Source organism: Lissotriton helveticus, chromosome 2_1, assembly GCF_964261635.1.
Source record: "Lissotriton helveticus chromosome 2_1, aLisHel1.1, whole genome shotgun sequence".
Taxonomy (NCBI): domain Eukaryota; kingdom Metazoa; phylum Chordata; class Amphibia; order Caudata; family Salamandridae; genus Lissotriton; species Lissotriton helveticus.
In genome coordinates, this window is record NC_136059.1 from 27,555,219 (window position 1) to 27,562,897 (window position 7,679).

Sequence of the window (7,679 nt, forward strand, 5' to 3'; positions counted from 1 at the left end):
AGTCGAAACCGAAGCCAAACCAAACCCAGTTATGCATATACCAGGCAGGTAGGCAGGCAATGGCATCATTAACTTGCAGTTTGGATTCACTGACACTTGCCCAGCAGTTTGGGTCCCAGGGCCAGAGGGAGTAAGACAGCGATAAAGGGAGACAGAGGGAGCTAGAGGGAGTAAGATAGAGAGAGGGAGCTAGAGGGAGTAAGACAGAGAGAGGGAGCTAGAGGGAGTAAGACAGAGAGAGAGGGAGCTAGAGGGAGTAAGACAGTGAGAGAAGGACTAAGACAGCGATAGAAGGAGCTAGACAGAGAGAGGGAGCTAGAGGGAGTAAGATAGAGAGAGGGAGCTAGAGCGAGCAAGACAGAGAGAGAGGGAGCTAGAGGGAGTAAGAGAGAGAGAGGGAGCTAGAGGGAGTAAGACAGAGAGGGAGACAGGGAGCTAGGGGGAGTAAGACAGAGAGAGGGTGCTAGAGGGACAAAGACAGAGAGAGAGGGAGCTAAATAGAGTAAGACAGAGAGAGAGGGAGCTAGAAGGAGCAAGACAGAGAGAGAGAGGGAGCTAGAGGGATAAGACAGAGAGAGGGAGCTAGGGAGTAAGACAGAGAGGGAGACAGAGGGAGCTAGAGGGAGTAAGACAGGAAGAGAGGGAGCTAGACAGAGAGAGGGAGCTAGAGGGATTAAGATAGAGAGAGAGGGAGCTAGAGGGAGCAAGACAGGGAGAGGGAGCTAGAGGGAGTAAGAGAGAGGGAGCTAGAGGTAGTAAGACAGAGAGAGAGGGAGCTAGAGGGAGTAAGAGAGAGAGAGCTAGAGGGAGTAAGACAGAGAGAGAGGGGGCTAGAGGGAGTAAGACAGAGAGAGAGAGGGAGCTAGAGGGAGCAAGACAGAGAGGGAGCTAGAGGGAGTAAGAGAGAGGGAGCTAGAGGTAGTAAGACAGAGAGAGAGGGAGCTAGAGGGAGTAAGAGAGAGAGAGCTAGAGGGAGTAAGACAGAGAGAGAGGGGGCTAGAGGGAGTAAGACAGAGAGAGAGAGGGAGCTAGAGGGAGCAAGACAGAGAGGGAGCTAGAGGGAGTAAGAGAGAGGGGGCTAGAGGGAGTAAGACAGAGAGAGAGAGGGAGCTAGAGGGAGCACGACAGAGAGGGAGCTAGAGGGAGTAAGAGAGAGGGAGCTAGAGGGAGTAAGACAGGAAGAGAGGGGGCTAGACAGAGAGAGGGAGCTAGAGGGATTAAGATAGAGAAAGGGAGCTAGAGGGAGCAAGACAGGGAGAGGGAGCTAGAGGGAGTAAGAGAGAGAGAGAGAGAAAGGGAGCTAGACAGAGAGAGGGAGCTAGAGGGAGTAAGACAGAGAGAGAGGGAGCTAGAGGGAATAAGACAGAGAGAGGGAGCTAGAGGGAATAAGACAGAGAGAGGGGGAGCTAGAGGGAGTAAGACAGAGAGAGGGAGACAGAGGGAGCAAGACCGAGAGAGGGAGCTAGACAGAGAGAGGGAGCTAGAGGGAGTAAGAGAAAGAGAGGGAACTAGAAGGAGCAAGACAGAGCGAGAGGGAGCTAGAGGAAGTAAGACAGAGAGAGAGTGAGCTAGAGGGAATAAGACAGAGAGGGAGCGAGAGGGAATAAGACAGAGAGAGGGAGCTAGAGGGAGTAAGACAGAGAGAGAGGGAGCTAGAGGGAGTAAGACAGAGAGAGGGAGCTAGAGTGAGTAAGACAGAGAGAGAGGGAGCTAGAGGGAGTAAGACAGAGAGAGGGAGACAGGGGGAGCTAGAGGGAGCAAGACAGAGAGAGGGAGCTAGAGGGAGTAAGACAGAGAGAGAGGGAGCTAGAGGGAATAAGACAGAGAGAGGGAGCTAGAGGGAGTAAGACAGAGAGAGAGGGAGCTAGAGGGAGTAAGACAGAGAGAGGGAGACAGGGAGCTAGAGGGAGCAAGACAGTACCTAGCGCCGTACATTTCGACAGAGGTGGTCCATGCGGTAAGTCGTGAGGGGGTGACACCATGAGTTACCCGCACCGGGTGACACCAACCCCAGTGACGCCACTGGGCCCTACCATAGCAGATAGATTAACAATCAAAGCCCTCATGGACTCTATCTCATCCCGTAAAAGAAATACTAGCTTCACTCAGTCTTGAATATCTTGTACACTTCTACTCTTGTCAATGGTTTGGGTTTCGGAGTCTGGTGGATGGTTTGGGGCAACATCCGTGGCTATTCCGGATGGTTGAGGTGGTTGTGGCATAATACTCTCACTATGTACATTTGCCAGAATAGAAAACCTGTTAGTACAGGGGACTTTAGGGATAGATGTTAGGGATTGACTGCCATCAGCTAGTAGGGAGTTATCCATATCACTAGTTACAGTGTTCTCCTTTGATAAAGCCCCCCCACTCACAGTGCCACTGCCCTTTGGGAGTTTCGGTTTTGAGAGACACATAGCGGGGATAGCAGGGGAGGCAGGACCCTTACATGAACCTTTCAACCCCAACCCAGCTGCAATCTGTTGAGCCATATCCCCCACTAAATGTGGACTAGGTTCAGAAGTTAAAATCACCTCACATTCCTCCCCAAGACTATCAATTCGATCGAGAACACAATTGCTAGCAGCATGCTTGGTCATTCTTCTTGCTTTCTTTCCTTTACAGGGTCTACTGGCATTCCCAGCCTCAATCCCCCCTCCTCCCCCTTCCATTAACTTGCGCTTGCCCATTAAAGTGAACCCCTCCCTGCTAAAAGGAAGGACTTAGTAGACAACAGGCAACACTGGTAGTCCTCAGAAACTAACAAAGGGTCCTTCAGGCTTGCATTTACAAAATGCACGGCAATAAACAGTAGCTTTCAAAATTCCCAGGGTAGGTCACCCTTCTCTGCAAAGCACAATGATGGGCTAGTAAACTGTAGATGTTAGAGCAGTGTCCCTGCCCTGGCTCTTTCTGGCGCTGACAGGCGCGGTTCGGGCCCACCCTTGGCATGGGCTTCGCCTGCGCGTACCCGTGTGCACCCCGCGGTGCGGAGGGGGCGCGCTGATTATGAGGGCTTCATGCACCCTCCTGTGACGCCAGTCTCATGCGCCGTGCAGGGCCTCCTGGGAGTTGTGGTCCAGCCGCTTGGCCGTTCCCCTCACGGCGGTGCGGTGACGCGGCGTGTCAGCTGGCCCCCACGAACCAGGATGCAGGGAGAAAAGAAGGTGAGTGCAAGCCATTCCCCTCACGGCAGTTCAAGGCAAGGGAGGTCATACATTTTAATGTCCCCTGTATACTGAATGTTGGAAAAGAGCAGTTGTACTAAAGGACACAAAAATGAATCTATGAATTTAGAAGTATTTTCTAAAGCTTCACCTATAGTGGAAATAATGGGGCGTCCCGGTGGATTGTCAAGGCTTTTATGTACCTTAGAGATTAGATAAAATACTGGCACCACAGGGTTATCAACTTTTAGAAATAGAAGATCTTCATGTGTGATCGAGAATTGGTTATACCATTCATGTAGTTGTTCATTGTACATCCTAAAACTTCTGTGCATGGGCGTTTCTGTAATTTTAACATAATTACTTCAGTTATTTAGTTGTTTGTATGCTTTAGTAAGGTAGCTGGACTTATGTAAATGTAAATGTAAATGTAAATTGATACTTGTATAGCGCACTACTCACCCGCAAGGGTCTCAAGGCGCTTGTACGAATACCGCTGTGGAACCCATCCTGGCTTTCCCTGTGAGGTGTCCACTCCTGGGCACCCCCAAGGTGGAGGCCAGGCATCCTTAGCGTTGTGGGGGCCGTTGTGGAGATTAAGCAAGCTATTGCCCAGAGTTGCAGAGTGGGACTCCATGATTGGAATAGGCACCGAGGCAAGAATTATCAGGTCCGTGGAATTTTTTAGCCCAAGACCCGCCGAGGTGGGGAATTGAACCCTGGTCCCGGGCTAGACCTCTGCATCAGGGTCTGCCGCTCTAACCATTGAGCCACACTTCTCCACTTATTCTCCACTTATCCCACAACACGACGTTCCCACCCATTTCCGCATTACGCACAATACAATTGGTATTTGATGCTCGTTTAGTAACCAAAGCAGAGTATTTTTTTTCAAGCTGTGTCAAAATTTTATGCTTCACACTTGTGCATTTTTCCACATTTTTTAAATCCTTGATTTCTAACTCTTTATACATATCAACTGAGTCTCTTGCAGTCATTGGAATGATTCTGGAAGCTGGTCTGAAATTCGAGGGGGCATTGCCACTGCTATCTACCTCTCGTTCACTCGCAACTTCGTGCGCCTGACTGGCAGATATTTGAATGTTGTCATTAAGGATAGGTGGGCTCGTCTCTGTTCTGCTATTCACATTGGGACTGAGCATACCGGTTTCATTCAAATTGTCCAACCGCCCTAACCGTCCTAAGTCCTGTAGTAGAACCATATCACCTACTGACAGGCTTCCTCGATGGGTGTAGGTGCCGTAGGTGCACTCCTGGATTCTAGTGTTCTTTGACCCTGATTAAAAGCAAAGTGTCAAACATAGTCAAATTCCGCCGGTGGACAGTATGATAAGCCCAATCTAAGAATTGTCAACGCTCCGTCCATCATCACCTTTGGTTTTTCTTTGTTCGACCTAAGTTGGCAGGGTATGCTCAGACGTGAGTCCCTTGCTCACTTTGCCACTGGAGTCAAGCAAGCCCGGCTGAAGACGGCTGTAATGCCAGAAACCGGTCCTGGGAAGCTTGATTCCGGTCCAGGGAAGACATTGCTTGGCAGTTCGGGCTGTACTGTTCCTATGAGACACAGGGTCAGACTGATTTGCATATGGCCATGTCTGAACTGGGGTGGCGGAGTGAGCTAAAGAACGGTGATGGATTAAACCCAGATCAGTTGACTGGGGGTGAGTGTTTGTATTGTCAACGCTCCGTCCATCATCACCTTTGGTTTTTCTTTGTTCGCCCTAAGTTGGCAGGGTATGCTCAGACTTGAGTCCCTTGCTCACTTTGCCACTGGAGTCAAGCAAGCCCGGCTGAAGACGGCTGTAATGCCAGAAACCGGTCCTGGGAAGCTTGATTCCGGTCCAGGGAAGACATGGCTTGGCAGTTCGGGCTGGACTGTTCCCATGAGCCACAGGGTCAGACTGATTTGCATATGGCCATGTCTGAACTGGGGTGGCATAGTGAGCTAAAGAACCGTGATGGATTAAACCCAGATCAGTTGACTGGGGGTGAGTGTTGGTATTGTCAACGCTCCGTCCATCATCACCTTTGGTTTTTCTTTGTTCGCCCTAAGTTGGCAGGGTATGCTCAGACGTGAGTCCCTTGCTCACTTTACCACTGGAGTCAAGCAAGCCCGGCTGAAGACGGCTGTAATGCCAGAAACCGGTCCTGGGAAGCTTGATTCCGGTCCAGGGAAGACATGGCTTGGCAGTTCGGGCTGGACTGTTCCCATGAGGCACAGGGTCAGACTGATTTGCATATGGCCATGTCTGAACTGGGGTGGCGGAGTGAGCTAAAGAACGGTGATGGATTAAACCCAGATCAGTTGACTGGGGGTGAGTGTTTGTATTGTCAACGCTCTGTCCATCACCACCTTTGGTTTTTCTTTGTTCGCCCTAAATTGGCAGGGTATGCTCAGACGTGAGTCCCTTGCTCACTTTGCCACTGGAGTCAAGCAAGCCCGGCTGAAGACGGTTGTAATGCCAGAAACCGGTCCTGGGAAGCTTGATTCCGGTCCAGGGAAGACATGACTTGGCAGTTCTGGATGGACTGTTCCCATGAGGCACAGGGTCAGACTGATTTGCATATGGCCATGTCTGAACTGGGGTGGCGGAGTGAGATAAAGAACGGTGATGGATTAAACCCAGATCAGTTGACTGGGGGTGAGTGTTTGTATTGTCAACGCTCCGTCCATCATCACCTTTGGTTTTTCTAGGTATGCAACAGAGCCTTACCTCCATTGACTCCAAAATGGACGCCATGAATAGCCGACTGGACAAGGTGGTGGAGAAATTGGATCAGCAGGAAACAGAACGGAGTATCGATGCTGGAGGACAGGGCAGGCGTTACTAAGCAGCATATGCTGAAGATGGACAAGCTGTTACGGATCATTGCGGATAAAAATGAGGAGTTGGAGGCCCGTTCCCGGAGGAATAACGTGAGGGTACTGGGCCTTGCCGAGTCGACCAACACTGGCAGACTGGAGGACTTTATTGACCGTCTGATGTGGGAGCTCTTTGGTAAGGACTCTTTTTCTGCCTATATGTCTATCGAAAGGGCACACAGATCTTTGGCGGCGCGTCCTCCACCAGGAGCCCCACCTCGGACAGTGATAGTAAGATACCTAAACTATCGTGACCGTGATACCGTTCTACGCCTGGCCCGAGAGAAAGGGGAAGTGCACTACGACAACACCACCTTGGCCTTCTACCCTGATTTTACCCAGGCAGTATAGGAAGCCCGCCGAAAAGTTCAAGGCTGTAAAGAAAACACTGCAGGCCAAAGAGATCAAGTATGCCATGTTCTACCCCGCGAGACTTAAGATCAGCCACAGGGGACAACAACATCTCTTCAGCTCTCCTCAGCAAGTCGAAGAGTATCTGAAGCGCGATCGCAGCGCGGAGTTGAAGGACGAAGCCACCAGGAGATGGTCCAGATCCCACTCATCCTTATCGGACATTGGCTGATGGAATATTTCTGCGGCAGCGAGAAATAATAGCTCTGAACTGTAAAGACTATTGGCAGCTGTTCCGAGTTGGTGATATATAATTACTGTTTATTGAATGCTGTGATAGATCCTGCCGCCTGGGCACTCGCCGACGTCCCGTCACAGACTACCTCATGATCACCGTGGGTACTGATGGGTGAAATAGGGCGGTGGAGTGATAGTGCGGGAGCCCCTGGCGGACCCCTCTAGAGGGCATTCCCCTGATTAAGAGCTTAGTTTCGGACTATTTGGGGCAAATTACATCTGATGTGTTGGATGACTGGGGGGGAGGGAGAGTTCTTCCTGGCAAGTTGGGGGTGCCGGTGTTGGTGGGGGATTGGGAAGGGTAGGGAGGGGTAAGGCACGCTTTGGAACAGGGCAAGACGGGTATGATTCTTACAATAGGCTGATTGCGTTGGGTATGACTCATGGCTGACAGCAGCAGAACTTGTGGTGATTTGAATGTAGTGTCCTGGAAAGTCAGAGGCCAGAATGACCCGAGAAAACGGAGGCAGATATTGGGATATTTAGACCGCCACCAAATTCATATAGCCCTGTTACAGGAGACATACTTCCCACATGGTGGATCAACTCCATTTGCCTCCTACTCCAGCTACTCCAGAGGCGTTGCCATTCTTATTAGGAGGGGGGTGAGATTCGTGCAGCGAGGGCTGGATCTTGACCCAGAAGGGAGATATGGCTTACTGTGGGTGAGGCTGAATGCTCACGAAATTGTGATTGTAAACTATTACGGCCCTAACGTGGATGACGCTCACCCCCTTCTTGTGCTTAGAGGCAAGCTTAACATGCTGGGAATCTCCTGTCATATGGGGGGATTTTAATAGGGTGTTAGATCCCAAATGTGACCGCTCCCAGGCTGTAGCAGAGCACTACACCACGACGCAATGTACTTTGTAAAACATTTTAAAGTCAGATAACTTACTGGATACATGGCGACATCTGCACCCATCCACGAGAGAAGGGACGCACCACTCAGCAGTACATAACACGTGGGCCAGACTAGC